This window comes from Bactrocera dorsalis, chromosome 1 (assembly GCF_023373825.1).
Source record: "Bactrocera dorsalis isolate Fly_Bdor chromosome 1, ASM2337382v1, whole genome shotgun sequence".
Classification (NCBI taxonomy): Eukaryota; Metazoa; Arthropoda; class Insecta; order Diptera; family Tephritidae; genus Bactrocera; species Bactrocera dorsalis.
Window position 1 is genome coordinate 60,283,415 of NC_064303.1, and position 21,570 is coordinate 60,304,984.

A 21,570-nucleotide genomic window follows, 5' to 3' on the forward strand; every position below is an offset into this window, starting at 1 on the left:
TATATACTGTGAGCGTCAAAAATAAGTAAACAGCAGTTCTATCAATATTAAAGTGTTTATAACAACGCAGTCTTTAATGCAACAATAAAAAGTTGTATTACAGAATTCAAGGCTTATATTATAAGAGCTTAACTTAGTATAAATAATAAACAAAAACTAAACACAGCCAAAAATAATTCACATAAACTAAAAATACTCTCGTTTTTTCGCGTCAAAAAAAAAGTAAACAGAGTTCTGTAAAGTTAAAATCTATGTACGTAAACTAAATTAATACTCATTCTAGTATTTTGTTTACTTTCCTTTGGACTTCTGGACATCACTTATTTTTCTGGACATGTATTCTGCAAAATTTTTTTTGTAAATTCTGGAGAGATTTTCCTCCATTTTTCAATCAAAGCGTTATTTAGGTCGTCCTTGCTTGAAATGTTCTTCTGTCTGATTTTTTGGTCAAAGTGCTACAGATGCTCGATATGATTAATGTGTTAATCGTGGACTCAATAAAAACCAAATTTCCAACACCAGATGCTGCCATACAGCCCAAGACCATAAGCGATCCTCCACCGTGCTTTACGGTGTGGGTAACACACTTATCCGTAAAGGCTTTATTTTTGTATCTCCAAATTTTGGGAAACTTTTTCGATTCAAATATTTCGAATTTGCTTTTGTCTGTATAAAAAGTGTTTTGCCAGAAATTTTCAGCCTGATTTGTATACTTTTTTGCAAATTTCAAGTTCATCTGTTATTCGCTTTTGATGTATAGGCCATTTGGCGTGGTACTCGTCCGTGCAAACCGCTTTTGTGCAAAGTTCTCCTGATTGTACTGGCACTTACTGGTTTACCCGATGTCTCCGCTATATCTTTTGATATTTGAGCAGCGTTTGAAGCTGGATTTGTTTTTACTTCCCGTACTATTTATCGCGTTTCAGTGTCAGTAAGGCGCTTTGGTCGGCTCGGCCGTGACAAATTTTCAGCAGTCTGATGTGTACCATGTTTATTAATAATTTCTCCGATTTCGCGGAAAGATTTATCTTTTTTGTGCAAATCTAATATGAGTTTTTAAGCGTTTCAGTGGTCGTTCGCTTGCCCATTACAAATATTGATATTTTAGCGACTTAGCCTCAAAAAAAAACATAATTATATAAAAGATATGTTTTACTGCACTTAATCTCTTGAATAATAACGGTTTCCAAAGGATATTTGGCTCTTCCCCGAAATAAGTATTAACAACACTGTTGCTACTGTTTACTTTTTTTTGACGCGAAAAAACGAGAGTATTTTTACTTTAAGTGAATTATTTTTGCCTGTGTTTAACTTTTGTTTATTATTTATACTAAGTTAAACTCTTATACTATTAGCCTTGAATTCTGTAATACAACTTCTTATTGTTGCACTAAAGACTGTGTTGTTATAAACAATTTAATATTGATAGAACTGCTGTTTACTTATTTTTGACGCTCACAGTATATAGTTGCCGCCGACTTATAGCTTTAAAGATATTTGCATTTAAAGCTGAAAAATTTACAACTTTCACATTGATAATTTGTATATTGCGAATAACTTTTCCACTTATATTATGCACTTTTCACTTACTAACACTTCACTATAACGTTTCTGTATATTAATTTTTTTAATATTTGTTGTAAATAAAGCTTTATTTTAATTATTTTATTTTAGTTAAATTCTCTGCATTTGCACAATAAGAAAAGTGCTGCCATGGTTATTTTTTTCCGCGCCGCGCTTCAAACAATGAACTTTAAATGCAAATATCTCAAAAACCATAAGTCAGCGGCAACTATATGTATACATATATATTCTTGACCTATCCGTACATACCCATTTTAACCCCGAAATCCGGGGATGCTATTCTAGATCGCACATCCATATGTACATTATTGGAAAAACAAATCAACAAAACAATTCTATCTAAATATATACTTATTATTTACCATTATTTTGATTAATTTCAGCATCAATTATGACAAACTCAGTACACTTTCCTTTCTGGCCATCAGATTTTGTTACGTCCATTTTAATAATTTCCTTAATTTTAACTTAATACACTAACTCTAATGGAGAAACTTATTCTTTATTATAGAAGATTGTAACCAACCATTGGATCTACATTCATACAACATATCCTTTCGATAACGAAAAATACTTTAAAATCAGTACAGCATAGACCTGTTCAAACAGAGCAAGTTTGTTTGAGGATTTCAAAGTTCGTTAGTAATGGAACATAATCATCCCAGTGCAGAGACAATTAATATTAGGGGTATTCTCCTGATCTTCCAAAATCCGGTGCGCGGTGCAAGTATTGTAGATTTACAACGGCAGAAATTGTTGAGAAATGTAAATTTTAATTAGATTTTATAATTTCTATTTAAATTATAAAGTTTTGTTACAGTTTTTTTTGTTAAAAATGTATGCAGAAGGTGATAATAGGGGTATTCTCTTGCTCTTGAAAGATTGCAGATTGCAAAAATACTACACCGAAATATACAAGGGCACGAGAGCACCCATTGCAGAATTTAGTGATATATGAGCGACTGATTCAGTCAATTTAATGTAAATGACTATTACGCATGCCTACTGTGAACTGGCGCACCTTCTGCACACATTTTTCACAAAAAAAACTGTAACAAATCTTCATAATTTAAATAGAAATTATAAAGTCTATTTAAAACTTACCTTCCTCAATAATTTAACAACGTAATATATCTTTATGTAAAATCACGTCTTAAACAGGGTTGCAATTATATTTTTGCGTGACATTGCACGCAAATATACATGGGTTTTGGTCTGATATATTTTACAGCCATTGCAAATAATTTCCTGCGTGTGTTTGTTGTTGTGCCGGTGCACCAAGAGGAAATATATGCAATTCTTGCACCGGTTTTGCAAGAGCAAGCGAATACCCCTTATCTTTTCCAGTTATTTGCTTGTTATTATAAATCGATTATTTCTTAGTTCAGAGATAGATCCGCCATGGATAAAATGATAAGAGACTCTTTGATTCGAGAGAGAGCTGTCAAACCTCGCATTTTTTATAACATTTGCCAATGATGCCACTGCTGAAAAATATTAGATTGAGTATTTAATAAATTATATAAAACACAAAATTAAACACTTTGAAAATGCATACATACATATATAAATGCTATGTTGGCAACCCATGCATATGAAGCTCTAAATTGAAGAAACATAGCAACCCCTTGTACATGTGAAGCTATGTTATAGCAATGTTGGTAAACATTGGATGATGCAATAATTAGTTTGAATTTCATAAGAAAATACTGTTGCGAATTTACTCCTTGCTAGTTTTACTTTACTGGGTTCGTATCTCTGGATTGACAAATGAAACCAAAAGCCGTTTAATTCACTTCAACAAAATCTCATTATTTTACAACTCGTCTACACTATATCAGTTTACTCTTAGCACTGATTGATTACGTTGGCGCTGCCACGGCTTATATAGCCACGCACTTCTCGCTGATGCCGACGTGTCCTTCTAGAATATTGCGTCTGGAAATTACCAGAACATAATGTTATACGGCGCAAGACGCAAGCAGACAGCCGCGGCGCCAGACTCAGCAATTGTTTAAGTAGACAAGCAGACAGTGCGGCGCCAAATGTCTATTGTTTCGACAAGCAGACAGCCGCGGCGCCAGATGTCTACAACAAGACAAATGCTATTCTATATACCTACAGCTATTGTTCATAATAAGGGATGCATATAGCAATACCAATACAATATACAACTTAATACTACTTTTGTAACACTGCCCTCCACTAAAGCCTAATCGTCCCGATTAGGCACAAATCCTCTTGAACCAAATGGGGCGAGCCTCACCAAATGTACTACTTTCATTTTACATCGTGCTTTTCCATTTCTTTGTATGCCGTATACCACGTCATTAAGTCGTTTCATCACCATATAGGGTCCTTCCCAGGCTGTCTGCAGTTTCGGGGACAAGCCTTTTTTTCGAAGTGGATTGCACAACAGGACCAGATCACCTTCTTCAAAACTTTTGAATTTGCCGCTTGATCGAACCGGTCCTTCATCTTATTGCTCATCAGATGCGTATGCTGTCTTACCATTAGATGCAATTCATTCATTTCTTCCTTTAAGGCAGAACAATAATCGCCATCATTTCTTACAGCTGTAGGATTTGTTCCAAACTTAAGATCAGCAGGGAGTCGCAGATCAGATCCGAAAATAATCTTTGCTGGCGTGTAACCAGTTGTCTTGTGCTTCGCTGAACGATACGCCAGCAGGAACATCTGGATGCACTTGTCCCAATTCCGTTGATCTTTATCAACGATTTTCCGCAGATGTTCTTCGAGCGTTCGGTTGAATCGCTCCACCATTCCATCTGATTGTGGATGTAACGCTGTTGTCCGTGTCTTGTGGGTGCCCAATAATGTACAGACTTCTTGGAAAATGGAAGATTCGAAATTCCTGCCTTGATCTGAGTGTAATTCGACGGGCACTCCGAACCTTTGTTATCCAATTTTCTACAAACGCTTCGGCTACTGTCTTCGCTTCTTGGTTTGGTAAGGCATATACTTCTGGCCATTTACTGAAATAGTCCATGACAACCAGTAGATATTTGTTTCCGGCCGTACTGGTTGGGAACGGACCTGCAACATCCATTGCGACTCGTTCAAATGGTGATCCCACGTTATACTGTTGCAGCCTACCGCGACTTTTGGCTTTAGGACCTTTAGCTGCCATGCACTCTATGCAATTACTTATCCATTCTGCTATGGAATCTCGACAACCGATTCAGTAGAACCGTTGTTTAATCTTCTCTATAGTTTTTGTAATTCCAAGGTGCCCTCCACTAGGTCCATTGTGATATTCCTTCAACACTTTCTGGATCATGGACTTCGGTACTATGATCAGCAGACGAGACTGTTTGCCATCTTCGCTTTCCCAGGTACGATGAAGGTATCCATTAACGAGGTTTATGCTGTTCCATTGGGCCCAATATGCTTTTGCCGTTGGACTCTCGTTACTTATTTGTTCCTTTGGTGGTCGTACCCCATTTTCTTTGGCTATTATCAGCTTTGCAAGATCAGGGTCCTCCAGCTGATTGATTCTGATGCGGTGAGGAGTCCAATCATCTTCAGGTTCTATATTCAGTAATCGCACGTCGATTATACCTTCTTTTCCCTCTGATTTGGAGCAATGTTTACATTCCAGTGGACAAGGGCGACGTGATAATGCATCCGCATTTTTGTGGTGAATCCCCTTTCGGTGTTCTGTTTCGAAGTCGTAATTCTGTAATCTTTCGATCCATCGTGCAATTTGGCCTTCCGGATTCTTAAACTGTAATAACCATTTTAATGCTGCATGATCAGTCCTCAGCAAGAATCGTTGTCCATACAAATACTTGTGGAAATGTTTTACACATTCCACCACAGCTAGTAGTTCTTTTCGCGTCACACAGTCGTTTATCTCTAGTTTCCCAAGCACTCTGCTGTAATACCCAATAACTCTTTCTTGTCTGTCGATGAGCTGAGACAGGACACCTCCAATTCCATAAGCGCTCGCATCTGTACCCAGGATGAATTTCTTTCCAGGTATTGGTTAAGCCAACATCGGCGCCGTACAAAGTAGTTCTTTAAGCTGCTCAAACGCTTTTTCTTGTTCCAACTGCCATACAAACGGGCGATTCTTCTTTGTTAAATCATATAAACTTCTAGCCACGTTCGCAAATTCGGGTACAAAACGGCGGTAATACGTGCATAAGCCAAGGAAGCTGCGGAGTTCATGTATGTTGGTGGGTCGAGGCCAATCTTTGACTGCTTTTATTTTTCCTTCCTCGGTGTGAATCCCCTCAGTTGACACTTTATGTCCGAGATATGTGACCTGCTTCTTCCATAATGAACACTTTTTGGGATTCAAGCGTAATCCGGCTGATGCTATTCGCTGAAAGACTTCCTCTAGATTTTTCAGATGATCATCGAAACTTTGTCCCATGATGATAATGTCATCAAGATACACCAAACATGTCTTCCAGTTGAGTCCTTTTAACACATGTTCCATCAGTCGCTCGAACGTTGCAGGCGCATTACATAACCCAAATGGCATCACAGAGAATTCCCATAACCCGTCGCCCATACTGAAAGCGGTCTTTTCACGGTCACATTCATCAATCTCGACTTGCCAATATCCACTTTGTAGACCTAATGTAGAAAACCATTTCGCTCCAGACAAGGTGTCTAATGTATCGTCGATTCTCGGTAGAGGATAACTGTCTTTCTTTGTGACATCATTCAACTTCCTATAATCTACGCAGAAACGGGTGCTATCATCTTTCTTTTTAACTAAGACGATAGGTGAGCTCCATGGACTTATTGAAGGTTCGATTACACCGTTTTTGGGCATGTCTTCAATCATTTTGTTAGCATCCTCACGTTTTGCTAGTGGAACCCTGCGCGGAGCTTGTCGGATTGGTTTAGCGTCTCCGGTATTTATGCGATGTTTGACAATGCTGGTTCTTCCTGTGTTATTTCCTTCGTTGGCAAATATGGATGCGTATTTTTCTAATAGTTTTTCTGCTTTTAATTTTTCATTTCCATGCACCTCGTTCAGCAAATTGTTTAGGAGTGTAGGACTTAATAGTAGGCTTCTGTTGTGACCGTTCGCATCGTGCTATTGCACTTATATTCTGGCACTGTCCAATTACTGCTCCTTTCTTCAGACTTATAGGCGTGTTGAATTCATTCACTACTCTGACCGGAATGGTAGCGTCTTCTCTAGTTTTCACAAGCGTTCTTCCTACCAATATTGGTGTATCTATTTTGTTGGTTCCACAATCCACAGCTCTTTAGTCCCACCTCCTCCATTCACTTTAGCTCATACACTCGCCTCAGATTTTGGTGGAATACTCTGATTATCATCAACAATCACCCTCTTACTTTCAAAAACAGCATTTGCTTGTTTAAATCCAAAGTAACCCCGTGATCAATCATGAAATCTACTCCCATTATAATTTCATCCGTGATTTCTGCTACATTGAAGGTGTGACTAACTTCCAGGGTACCAATCATCACTTCGCAAAACACTTTTCCCGCGACAGCTGCTTCCTCTCCGGTGGCCGTTCGAAGCTTGCAACCGACTAATGGTTCAACCGTTCCTCTTACCAAATCCGGTCGGATAATTGAATGTGTGGCACCAGTATCCAAAGTAAGCGTTGACAGTCGTCCATTTACGATGCCGTTGATAGTAAGATTGTTGTCATGGCGACCTATTTGTGATATCGAGATGGCGGGGCAAATAGTTGTGGGAACCAGCTCACGCCCCTTTGAACTGTTCCGTTTTAGTTTAACGACTTGTGAGATGTGGATGCTCCGTCCTCGTTATCTGTTGGCTGTTTCCGTTTTGATGGGTTTACTTTTATATTGCAATTTCGGGCAAAGTGACCCGCTTTTCCACAGTTGAAACATCTTCCTGTTGTATTTACTCGCGGTGTAGCAATTGTCTTCAGAGTCTTCAATATTTCTTCCATCAGCGCCGGTTGTTCCATTTCAACCCTTTGTACATTGTGTGCTGGTTTACTTAGTAGAGAAGCTGTTTCCTGTGCGAGGGCGTGCGAAACCGTTTCAGCAAACGTTCTTTTTGGCAACGCATATGTGGCGCGTTTCGTGTCCACATCACGAACTCCATTTATGAAACTTTGAATTTTCACCCTCTCAATGTAATCCACAGGTGCATCTACATTTGCCAAATGAGCCAGTCGTTCTATTTCAGTTGCGAACTCTCGCAATGACTCGTTAATTTTCTGACCCCTATTTTGCAGTTCGATCTGGTATATTTGTTTCCGGTGCTCACTACCATATCGTCTTTCTGTCGCACTCATCAATGCCTCATAGTTGTCCCGTTCACAGTCTGGAATAGTCTGAAGGATTTCTGCCGCAGGTCCTTTCAATGATACAAACAAGGACGCCACTTTGTCTGCTGCATTCCAGTTATTGGCCATTGCTGTCTTTTCAAACTGAAGTTTGAAAATTTGAAATGGAATACTTCCATCGAATGTGGGTGCCTTCAATCTTGGATTATTTGTTGATGGTGCAGGGCCATGCAGTTGAAGTTCTCGCATACGATTACTCAGTTGAAGAAATTCTGATCTTAAATTTTCTTCGTCATTTTTTAACGTGCTTAATTCGTCTTCAAATTTTGAAAATTTCTCTTGCACTTGTGTATTATTTTCTGTAATCTGTTGTACCAAACGCTTTTCTAACTGCGTAATATTTTCAGTCATTTGTTGTGTAAGGCAAGACTTTAACTGTGATGTATTTTCAGCTATTTGCTGTGCCAGACGATTTTCTCTTTGCACTGCATTTTCTGCATTTTCAGCTATTTGCGTCATTTGCTGTGCCAGACCATTTCCTGTTTGTACTGCATTTTCTGCATTTTCAGCTATTTGCGTCATTTGCTATGCCAGACGATTTTCTGTTTGCACTGCATTTTCTGCTATTTGCTTAATAGCCACTAACAGCATGTTCGTGTCTACACTTGATGATGTTCGTTGTTCTTCTACTTTTTCTTCTACCTTTGTAGAAGTTCCTGGCCCATCAAATTCGAACTCGTCCACATTAATTCCATCCGCTTCCATTGCTTCACGTAGTCGTGCCTGCAGATCCGCCTTTTGCCCGCTTATCGGCAAATTACGCTCCTCCAGTTCCTTTTTTAATTGCTGAATTCTCAATTCTCCGAATTTAACCATCTTGAATTTGGATTATTTGACAATCCCACTTCTGACACCAATTGTTGCGAATTTACTCCTTGCTAGTTTTACTTTGTTAGGTTCGTATCTCTGGATTGACAAATGAAACCAAAAGCCGTTTAATTCACTTCAACAAAATCTCATTATTTTACAACTCGTCTACACTATATCAGTTTACTCTTAGCACTGATTGATTACGTTGGCGCTGCCACGGCTTATATAGCCACGCACTTCTCGCTGATGCCGACGTGTCCTTCTAGAATATTGCGTCTGGAAATTACCAGAACATAATGCTATACGGCGCCAGGCGCAAGCAGACAGCCGCGGCGCCAGACTCAGCAATTGTTTAAGTAGACAAGCAGACAGTGCGGCGCCAGATGTCTATTGTTTCGACAAGCAGACAGCCGCGGCGCCAGATGTCTACAACAAGACAAATGCTATTCTATATACCTACAGCTATTGTTCATAATAAGGGATGCATATAGCAATACCAATACAACTTAATACTACTTTTGTAACAATACAGTATTCATGCATGTTACAAAACTCCGTTAGGATGTTAAGTTTACATATTCTGTTAAATGCTAGGTTTGAATTTAATGTATTTTTATTCGTTTGTTTTATGACGCCGGTGTGTCAAGACCTGAAGGAAAGAAGAAAATTAAAAGGATGATTAAAATTAAAACTAAAGTGGTATTCTTTATTGTGGTGGTGCGGGATTTTAAAATATTTACTATATTGTGTTATTGTTTTCTGTGCGCCATTACTGAAATAAGAGTGTAGGAAATTGAGGCAGGTTATACTGCTTACTGTTGCTGGACGAGATTGGTGGTTGCTGCTGTTGATGCGACAAGTGTGCAGATTAAGTATCGGTATATTTAAAAGGTTATGGGCCCAGTCCAAGCCTTGTGACTGCATATTTGTATAACTAAAATTTGTACAATGGAAAAGGGTAAGCGTAATATAAAACCATTCGATGGAGAAAAGTACTCCATATGGAAGTTTCGTGTGAGAGCCCTTTTAAATGAGAATGACGCGCTTAAAGTTGTTGATGAGACTGCACGAAAAACAGAGGAATGGGTGAAACTAGAACGATGTGCAAAAAGTTTAGTAATTGAATATTTGAGTGATTCCTTTCTCGGCTTTGCTAAAAGTGAGTGTAGTGCAAAGGAAATTTTCGAAAACTTAGATGAAATATATGAAAGAAAAAGCTTAGCTTCACAACTATCTGTACGCAAACAGTTGTTGTCATTAAAACTTAAAAGTGAAATACCACTGTTGACTCATTTCAACATATTTGATGGCTTAATAACCGAGTTGCTAGCATCCGGAGCGCAGGTAGAAGAAATGGATAAAATATCACATTTGCTATTAACTCTACCTTCCACATATGATGGGATTATCACTGCAATCGAAACATTATCAGAAAGCAATTTAACTTTAGCATTCGTAAAGAATAGATTATTAGATCATGAGATCAAATTGAAACAAGCATGTAAGGACACTAGTCTAAAAGTTTTGCAGGCTGTAAGGAACGAAAATAAATCCTAATTTTTCAAAAAATAAAAACCAAAATTTTCAAAAGAATAAATTCAAATTAAGAAATAAGTTCAGTAATAATAAACTAAAATGTTTTCATTGTGGCAAAGTAGGCCATATTAAGAAAAACTGTTTTATATATAAAAAAGAAAATGGTGGAAATCAAGAAAATAACAAACAGGTGCAAATGGTGTCAGCTCAACCGGAATCAGGCCAATCAGGGTCTGCATTCATGTTAAAACGTACATGTATTTCTTTCCTCTTGGACTCCGGTGCGTCCGACCATTTAATTAATAGCGAAAATCTTTTCACGACTGCTACTACATACTTTGCTGTGGCAAAATGTGGAGAATTTATATATGCTACGAAAAAAGGAAAAATAGAGTTATGCAGTAATTCTCAGACATAAATTATTTTAAATGATGTATTGTCCTGCTCCGATGTTCTTGAAAATTTAATATCAGTTAAAAGGATGCAGGACGCTGGTTTGACGGTTGATGATATAAATAGGCCACTATTTGTTGTTCATTCCACTATTTGTTGTTCATTCGGATGTGTGTGGTCCGATATCACCTTCGACTATCAATGGAAAAGGTTACTATGTAGTTTTCATTGATGAATATACTCATTACTGTGTAACATATTTAATGACTTTCAAATCTGAGGTTTTTCCTATTTTTAAAGACTTTCTTGCAAAAAGTGAAGCTCATTTCAATCTTAAACTTGTAAACTTATATATTGATAATGGAAGGGAATATTTGTCGAATGACATGCGAGAGCTTTGTTTTCAAAAAGGCATTAGTTACCATTTAACAGTTCCGCATACCCCGCAATTAAATGGTGTGTCTGAAAGGATCTATAACCGGAAAGGCTCGTGCCTTGGTTATAGGGGCGAAGTTACCGAAGTACTTCTGGGGCGAAGCTGTATTAACAGCTACATATTTAATTAATAGAAGCCCAAGTAATACATTGAGAGAATGCAAGAAGACACCATATGAAATGTGGCATAATAAAAAGCCAAGCCTTAAATATTTGAAAGTTTTTGGTATACGTTCATAAGAAAATAAGGAAAAGGATATTTGATGAAATCTCATGGAAAGGTATACTGGTTGGATATGAACCAAATGGTTATAAGGTGTGGGATGCGGGAACTGGAAAGTATGCGATTGCGATAGATGTTATTGTCGATGAAGCAAATATGGTGAAATCTAGAGCTGTGGTTGATGTGAATAATGCTGAAATTCATAAAAAAATTGTAGAAAAAGACGTGCTTGATACTAGTAATGAGGATGTGCAATTAGCAATGGATAATTCAAGTATTGTCCCAATAAAAGTACGGAGATGGAATATGATAAGCAATCAGATAAACAGCCTAGTAGTGTGGTAACAGAAAAAGTGAATGCCGATCCAGTTTTAGCTGGTGATGCCATATGTAATGACATAGGCGAACAAAGTAACTCAAGCTCACTGACAGATATTAGAAAAAGTGATAGGCTAAGGGATAAACCAAAAATCTCATACAGAGATATTATAGAAAATTGTATAATGAATGATCAGTCTTCTATAGATAGTACTCCGAATTCATTTGAAGAGATGAAATCCAGGAGTGATAAGATACATTGGGAAGAGGCAGTTAAGGATGAACTAGATTCACATTCACTTAATAAAACTTGGTCACTTGTAAACATGCCAGCTGACAAAAATATAGTTGATTGTAAATGGGTATTTACTATCAAGCATAATGAATTTGGTAAACCAATGAAATATAAAGCAAGACTTGTTGCGCGTGATTTTACGCAAGAATATTTGATTGACTATGATGAGACATTTGCACCTGTTGCTAGAGTCTCTAGTTTCAGGCTTGTAATGTCTTTTGCGAACCAATATGGTTTGACAGTACATCACATGGCCGTCAAAACTGCATTTTTAAACGGAGTATATTGAAGGAAGAAATATACATAAGAGTTCCGCAAGGTTTAGTTTGTGGGATTAATCAGGTTTGTAAATTGAATAAAGCAATTTATGGTCTCAAGCAGGCAGCTCGATGTTGTTTTGATATATTTGAACACGCATTAAAAGAAATTGGCTTTGTGAATTCTCCTGTAGATAGGTGCATTTATATTTTAGATAAAGCTGATATTACAAAGAATATATATGTTTTATTGTATGTGGATGACTTAGTTATATCAACAGAATCATACTATGAATAACTTGAAATCTTATTTGATGCGTAAATTCAGAATGACAGATTTATTAGAAATTAAATATTTTGTGGGAATAAAAGTTGATAGAGACGATGGTCGGATAAGTCTAAGTCAGTCAGCATACATAAAAAATGTTTTAAATAAATTTGGGATGGATGGGTATAATCCTGTGAATTCACCACTTCCAAGTAAGCTAAATCACGAAGCGGTGAATTCAGATGATAAATACGATGCACCATGTCGTAGTTTAATAGGATGTTTTATGTACATAATGCTAGGTACAAGACCAGATCCGAGTACATCTGTTAATTTTTTAAGTCGATATAGTCACAGGAACAACCAAGAACTCTAGCAATGTTTAAAGAGAGTTTTGAGGTACCTGAAGGGGACTATTGATTCGAAATTAGTATTTTAGAAAAATACTAAGGGCCGTTTTCTAGTCTGACCTTTAAATTACCGGCCACTTTATCGCCTCGATAAACGCATTTTCGCTTTCTCATTCGCGAATTAAGTTATTGTATCGATAAATTGCTGCTCACCTGATGTAACCTTTAAAAATTTGTAGCCAGCTTTAAATTAAGCATTGCCAACTAAAGTTTTTGGTTTACTTACATCAATTGAACAGCTGTTATTTATTTTGCTTTTTGATACAAACAAAAAATTTTAATTTAAATTACACTATGTCGACACATATATATATTAATCGGCTGGAAGAAATGTTTGAAGGCTCGGAGCAACCAGCTGCATCTTGTAGGAAGTATCGCAGTCGGCCGGATTATTTAGATAGCTATGATGACGATGAGTTCATCAAGAGGTTTCGATTATCCAAACCAACTTTTCGCTTCGTTTTAAATAAAATTTGTAACGCTTTGGAGCCTTTTACAAGAAGTGAGTTAGTACACAACAATATCAACTTAAAAAAGATTCTAAACTATTGGGATTATTTGTTCAAGGTACTATTATATATCACCAAAAATGAAACTAATGATAGCACTCAGAATCTATGCTAGCGGAAGTTTCCTAATAACAGTAAGAGATTTTTGTGGGATAAGCGTATCTACGGCAAGTCGAGCAGTAAAAGAAGTGTCTTTGGCTCTGGCCGCTTTATACAAGGACTTCATTAAACTTCCCACTGATCCTACTCAGACGGTGGCAGGGTTTTTCGAAATCGCTAAATTCCCCAAAGTCACAATAATGTACTCACATCCGAATACAATCACCCGGTGGTAGCAATGCAAAGATTTTTCGAAATAGAATAGAACACTTCTCGCTAAACGTTCAAGCAATGTGCAACGCAAATTTGATGTTGTTGGATTTGGTCGTAAGGTGGCTTGGTTCTGCACACGATTACAATATTTTTCGCAATAGCCATCTAAAGTTTTGTATTAAGGAAGGCCATTTTAGTAATTATTTCATCCTTGGTGACAGTGGCTACAATTACTACAATTACTCATGTAACTAATTACATGATGACTCCATTAATAAGTCCATCAAATGCACCGGAAAGACTTTATAATGAGTCGCAAATTCGCATGCGCAATGCAATTGAGAGATGCTTTGGCGTATGGAAAAGACGATTTCCTGTATTGTCGATGGGACTGCGAACATCAATGAACACCATAATGGCTATTATAGTGGCATGTGGTGTCCTGCACAATATCGCAATACTATCAAAAGACCCACTTCCTCCGATGGATGAACTGATTATACCGGAAATTCCAGAAGATGCTGACGAAAATAATTCCATCGAGATAAATTCTAACTCTGTTGCAAGAAACCGACTAATACAAGACTATTTTGCTCGGTGAGTGAATATTTTGAAATAGTCACGCATTCCTCTAATATAATACGTTTTTGGATGTACATACATGTGTTTATGTTTGCGTTTCAGATTATAAAAGAATGATACAAAAGGAAAGATATACCAGCTAAATGGAGTCCTAACCGTATATGAGCATAGAAGTATATTTCCAATTTCTATTTTTAAATAAAAAGTCATTTAATTTAAAGTTTAATTAAATGCACGTATTTATTAAAAACCGAAAAAAAAATTCATTGCAAACTTTAAAATAAAGTGAAGCCAAAGCTTCAACACAAAAATTCCACTCCTGAAACAATGACGAAACTAATTTTGCTTACACGTTATATGGAAAAAAGTGCAACACCTTTAACAGGAAAAATTATTAAAAATAAACAAGAGTACCGCAACTGCTTAAGGTGCATTCTTATTTGAATCTAATTTGGTTTATTTTTTAAGATTTCTAATTGCATTAGCTCATTTTTCAATTTAAGCGCAATTAATTCTTGCTCATGTTTTTTCCGAGCCCGGGTATTTTCATCTGCATAAAATTGTTGTTGTAAAACTGTCAACTTAATTTTTTCTTCCAAATTTCTCTTGCGGGTGCCAGGACGGTCAATCAAAAGTTTGGACGATTTTTTACTTCTGTGCGTTAGGTGTCCAAGAAGACCACTGTTCTTCTTCGTGATCAACATTCTTCACATTTTCTTATGAAATTAAAAATTAAATTTGTATATACAGCTAGGTTTACATAATTTACACTATATGAATACCGTAAAAATACAAATAGTGTAAATTATGTGACCTCAGCTGTATATGTTCATATGTATGTATAAGTATTCGAAATATATACAGTCATTTTCTTGCAAAATTCAATCATAATGTGATTTATCTAAATATTAATCATTCTACAAGAAACAATATAAATTAAAACTTCAAACTTTGTACAAAATTTAAAAATGTACACCCCTATCATGCATTTCGATTACGTTCCCGCTCTACGCTCCGCCGGAGTCGAAATTAGGTATCATGCGTTGCGATTGGATTGAAAGAAGAAGAGGAAGAGCTATAACTCTTTCGAAATCAGCTGTTTGCTTTGAAATATGTGAAACTGAAACATAACAAAGCAAAAATACACAAATTACTGCTGTTCAAAGAAAATAAATAAAAGTAAAATTTTTATATTGTTATTATTTTTATTAAACGTAACTATGGAATCTTTATCCGCGGCGATATTACTGGTTGAGGAGGAGAGCAGCGCATCTTAGAATGCTGGGGTGAGAATTGAAAGGAGAAGATTAGGAGATATGTGCGATCCCTTCCAGATGAATGACGGGCTGTAAGTAATTGCACATGAAAGTAGACATTTTTCTTACAATTTGTTTACTTATTTAGATTCAAAAAAACTTTCATCTGAATAAGGACGCATTCAAGTATGTCCTAGATACGTTTGCGGAAGAAACGACGGCAAGAAAATTTGATGCTACCTCTTTCAAAAAGCCTGCACATCTTCCTTAGGATGCTGGTGGAAATTTGGTAATGTAATACTGCGTTACTTACTTTGTCTGTTAGGGAGTTTTCAATGGTAGTGAGTCGGGTCTCAATGGCATCCACCTTCTGGATTATATCTGAAAAACATAAATGTATTTTTATAAAGCAAATACTAATACATTTATATAATAATATATTATACCTGCATGGCCGCCAGAAGATGGTGACGGTATCACAATTTGTGATGGTTTTACTCGAGGAGCGCAAACGAGGTTGTAAAACGAGGTTGTAAAATATATTTGTAAAAAAATATTATAAAAAAATGAAATATATTTACGTTCAATACAACCTCTATGGGGGTCAACGGATAGGAATCAAATATTCACGTCGCAATCTGAAACAAAAAAAAAAATGTTAGTACTTTATGTTAATAATATTTCAAAGTTAAGTAGTTTATAGCAACAAATATTAGCTTGAAAAAGATTTTTGATTTGTAAATACTTACAAATAGAAGTGTCTTTTTAAAAGAGAATATCTACTTCTCAATTAATTTTTTTTATAATGAGAAAACATTATAAGGGAAACATTTACTGATTTACCAAATAATAGTATTTCTGTTTAGGACTCACAATTTAACGTTTCTTTACTTGCGAAATATCTTCTTGAGATCAACATCCAAGTAAAGAAGTTGTGTATTTCAGCACTAAGGACAAGACTGCATAATTAGTTTAAAAAATTAAAATCTAAATATCCTCTTTTGAAAAGACACTCCTCAATAGCTTGAGGCAAGCTTGAAAAAGTAGAACGTACGAAACCACTATTATTTAAATTTAATTTTTAAAATCTTACTTCGGAGCAGAAATGCGTATTTGTATATTCGAACTATAGTATGTTCTTTTTTACAACAGCTTCTCGATCGAGAGACCTTGGGTGATAGAAAACCGTCGCAATTTCTACGCCATCTCAGAAGCCTCGACAACACCGTTCCGGACAACATTCTTCGAACAAAGTGGCTAAGCAGACTTCCGATGTCAACGCAATCGATACTTGCATCCCAAGCGGATATGAATCTTGAATGATGAATCGCGTCTCGTCGACAAAATACACGACATTGCACTACCAGCAGAAATTAATTCGCTCCAAGAATCAACAACAACATCAGCAGTCGAATCACGCATTTCCCGTCTCGAAGCTTCGATTAACGAGCTAGCTTCCAGTTTTAAGCGGCAGAGCATATCTCGTACCCGTTCTCGTCAGCGCTTTCGTTCGCGCACATCTTCACCAGCATTGAACAACGACACATGCTGGTACCACCAAAATTTCGGCAATAAAGCAAAACGTTGCCGATCGCCGCGCTCATTTCAGGGAAACCTACCGTCGGAGCGTTAGTGGCGGTTAACGGCTCCTCACGCGAATCAAACCTTTTCATAACAGATCGCGCAACCAAAATCCAATTCCTGGTAGATACTGGCGCCGATCTCTGCAATTTTCCTAAATCTCTCGCACCGTGGCCGTCCGAACGAATCGACTATAATCTCACAGCAGCAAATGGATCAACTATTAATACCTACGGTTGCATAACTCTAACACTAAACCTTGGCCTCAGACGAAATTTTACATGGCGCTTCGTGGTGGCGGACATAACGAAACCTATTATTGGCGCAGATTCGGCATCTTAAACGACCTCAAGAATAGCTGCCTTATCGATTCGATAACTGGACTAACAGCCGCATGTAAGTTATCTCCATCAAAAATCATTTCGGAAATTAAAGTACTGCCCGTCGATCCTATATGGGCAGATGCACTAAAGGAGTTTCCTAAGCTGACAAAACTCGAAGGAATCTGTCAGCCAACAAAACATACGACGCAGCACCACATATCTACTACACCAGGCCCTCCAGTTTCCTGTAAGGCTCGAAGACTTGTTCCCGAAAAACTTGCCAAGACAGAGTTCGAGAAAATGTTACAACTAGGAATCGCTCAACGTTTGAAGAGCTCCTGGTCATCTCCGCTCCACCTGGTTCCAAAGAAGTCTGGCGAATGGCGATCTTGTGGAGATTATCGACGACTTAACGCCCGTACATTGCCAGACTGATATCCTGTTCGTGTTCTCGAAGACTTTACTGCCAATCTAACCGGCAAAACAGTATTTTCAACAATTGATTTAGTACGCGCTTTTTCCACGTAATATGTCGACAAAACTGCTATTATAACACCGTTTGGTCTTTTCTAATTTCCGTTCATGACGTTCGGACTTCGAAATGCCGCACAAACATTTCAACGATTTATCGACGAGGTAACACGGGGACTAGACGACTTCTTATTTCCATACATAGACGACATCCTAATCGCTTCCAAAGATGTTACGCAACACCGCAGTTATCTTCGCTTACTTTTCGAACGACTCACTAAGTATGGTGTCGTAATTAACACCGCTAAGTGCCGTTTTGGTCAGTCCGAAGTGGACGTTTTGGGACACCGCATTTCAGCCAAATGAATTCTACCTCTTTCTGGTAAAGTAGACGAGATAGTTAACTTTCCACGACCAAAAACGATCCGACAACTGCTTGAGTTTCTTGGCATGATCAATTTTTATCGTAAATTTCTTAAAAACGCTGCTAAGTTACAGACACCTCTGCACGAGTACATTCAAGGAACTTCAATTAAAGGTTCGCATCCGGTCCCCTGGACACCAGAAGGAGATGCAGCAGATCACAAACCTTTGCTACATGCTTTTTCTCAGGACCCCGATCGAGCGACACCCTAGCAATTCCACCGCCTAGACTTCATCAGCCAGTTTACAACCGATATCCAACATATAGCCGGAAAAGACAACATCGTCGCAGATGCTTTTTCTCGCATCGAAGAAATTTCAATGGCAGTATCTTCAAACAAACTTGCATAAGCTCAAGTTGAGGACGAGGAACTTCAGCAAAGAATACAAAGGGAACAACACGATTCACTAAACTTGCGACCTGTCAACATTCCAGGCTGCAATAAACCAATATACTGCGACGTTTCGAGCGATATTATTCGTCTATACGTTCCCATCGCACTGAGGAAGAAAATATTCGACGCTCTTCACAGCATTAGTCATCCCGGAGCACGAGCTTCCGCCAAATTGTTAACGCAACGATACGTTTGGCCCAGCATTAACCGCGACTGACGTTTGTGGGCCCGAACATGCCTAGCTTGCCAACGAAATAAAGTATCTCGTCACGTTTTATCACCAATCCAAAACTGTCCAAGCCGCACAAGACGTTTCGAACATATCCATGTGGACATCATTGGTCCATGCGTACCTTCAAAAGGGTATCGCTACTGCTTGACAATCATCGATCGTTTCACCAGGTTTCCAGAGGCATTTCGCATCGAAAGTATCGACGCCGAATATGTTGCCCGCACACTTTTTGCTGGATGGATATGCCGCTACGGTGTACCATTACAAATTACAACGGACCAAGGAACACAGTTTAAGAGCCAACTCTTTAACGCTCTCGCTCGTCTCCTCGGCAGTAAACATATAAATACCACCACTTTCCATCCGCAGTCGAATGGAATGGTGGAACGTCTTCACCGTCACTTGAAGGATGCCATTCGTTGTCACGAAAACAGCTCATGGGTCGACATGCTACCCATCGTTCTCCTTGGAATTCGCGCCGCTTGGAAGGAAGATCTTGGCGCAACTCCTGCTGATCTTGTTTATGGAGAGCCAATTCGTTTACCAGGTGAATTCCTAGCGCCTTCGCCACGATCTGGTTTGCCACCATCCAATTTGGCATTACGCTTGAGAAATTACTTCGCAGACCTTGCACCACAACCCATCGTCCGACATGGTCAGAGGAAAACATTCGTTTTCAAAGAACTATCTACATGTTCACATGTTTTTATTCGTCGCGACGCTCCACTCCACGCATTCACTTCACCTTATGAAGGACCTCACCGAGTCATTTCAAAGCACGAAAAATATTTCATCGTAAACGTCAAAGGCGAAAACACTACAGTTTCGATCGACCGACTAAAGCCTGTTTATGTACTTCCCGACGATAAGCTCAACGAGAATGAGCAGCACAACGACGATGATAACAATACTACGCTTACTACTTTACCTTCACCAGAGTCATCTGAACCTGGGACATCTCGATTTTCGTCGCCATCATACCGCCCATCTGAATCCGATTCCAACTTATCTACACCGTCACCCAAGAGACGCTGAAACGAATACGACTCAAAACGAAACAAGGAATACATAGTTAACCGTTAGGATTGAGGACGCCCGCGGTTATTACTATATAGGACTACGCATCATACGAGCAGTTCTCTTCTCCTGCTGGCAGCCATCGCGTGCGCATCACACAATAACCACCACAAAAAATGGATAGTAAAAATATTTTTCGTTTTTTTTTTTAATAAAATTAAAAAAACTGCCCAAAATTTGATTTCTAGAGTAGAAAACTTAGTCTTTTATTTGTTTGTTATACGCAATAGATTTGAATTTTCCAAATGGTCCAACTGATTTCTGTAATATTAAAATTTTTAATTATACACACAGCATTCAATTCACATTGCTTACCTTTTTCTCCTTCTTAAGCTATTTCCTTTTCTCTATAATATATAAAAGAAATTAATAATATATATATATATTAGAAATTAATTATAAAATATCAAATTATCAAATAACGAACTTACCTATTTAAAATCCAAAACAAACTGCGCTTTTCGTTTTCTTCTTCTTGAAAAATTGGGTATTCGTCTTTCTTATTCTAGCAAGTTAACATTACAATTGTTCAATTCACAACCTGTCGTAAAGCATCGTAAAATCGTGAAAATTTTAAATTTTTACACTTGTTTAAAAAAATTGTTGTTGGATTTCATACAAAAATGAGTTTATACATTTACAATTCTCAATGCTATGTTTTCGAATCGTTATAACTTACAACTTTATGAGACTTGTGAATGCACAAATATGTTTAGAATGTCGATAGTTTTTCTCTATCTTACTTACGTAATCTCCAATTTAATTGAAAATTCCAGAAAATGTAACAGTTTTAGTGAACAGCTGAAAATGTTTCCATGTGTTTGTGCAATCTGTTACCCCCGTCTTGCAGGTTAGGAAATAGATATTTGCGCTTCAAGTTAAAAATTACCACTTTTTGAAGTAAGTATTTTTCGATTTAAAATTAATTTTAACACCCCTAATTCGTTTGTACACATTTATTTTACATTATATATGTAGTGCAAAAATAATTTTATTTTAACATTTAGCTTATTGTTAATTCTATTTCTTTTAGAATAACAAAAGAATTACAAACTGCCAAATAGGAGAAATATACAAAGTCGGTTTTAATCCATTTTTTAAGAGAGAGTACGAGATATTAAAGCCATCGACTCTGAACAAACAAATAAGATTACCACCTACATATAGAGTTATATTTTATTCTGAAGGTTACAATCAGTTATAAAGTAATAAATGCGTATAATATTTGCAAACGAAAGAAGTTTTAACAGTTCTTGATAGTTTGGAAAAAATGTGTGTTTTTGCCTAATACTTGCTAAAGCCGAACATTGGTTATCGCTGGGGTGAAGAGATTGCGTGCTTGCGCAAAAAAGGCATGATGGTTTTACCTTGCCAGCAAGGAGGTACTGATGGGTGAGTTGTGTGTGACCAATCCTTAGACGTGTGAATATATTAGCTTGTGGGCGAGATATATTCCTATGATACGTAACTTTTGTCCTTGTGAAAACGTTTCCATACCGTGTGTTTAATTTCGTTAACATAGCGATTCAGCACATTACAGAGGCG

General features: G+C 37.4%; 1 protein-coding gene and 1 long non-coding RNA gene across 5 annotated transcripts in view; one reads left to right on the forward strand and one right to left on the reverse strand.

Annotated features, from left to right (window-relative positions):
* The window catches only part of LOC105226825 (MPN domain-containing protein CG4751), a 214,980-nt gene that overhangs the window by 127,475 nt on the left and 65,935 nt on the right, over positions 1 to 21,570 (reverse strand). The window contains exon 1 of one of the 3 annotated variants that reach the window (XM_049462384.1): positions 1,947 to 2,167. The exons of 1 other annotated variant lie outside the window; for it this stretch is intronic. The gene's annotated coding sequence lies outside the window, so the exon portion shown is untranslated. Of the gene's footprint in view, positions 1 to 1,590; positions 1,855 to 1,946; positions 2,168 to 21,570 lie in introns of those variants that run through there. One more of the 3 variants, XM_049462385.1, reaches the window with a different exon arrangement.
* Positions 12,456 to 21,101, forward strand: LOC125775653 (uncharacterized). 2 transcript variants are annotated; one of them, XR_007421242.1, is made up of 4 exons: positions 12,456 to 13,366; positions 13,432 to 14,282; positions 14,370 to 15,615; positions 15,672 to 21,101. It is a non-coding gene; the product is annotated as an uncharacterized LOC125775653 (long non-coding RNA). The 2 variants fall into 2 exon arrangements; XR_007421241.1 differs by having other exon boundaries at positions 12,975 to 13,366; positions 14,370 to 21,101.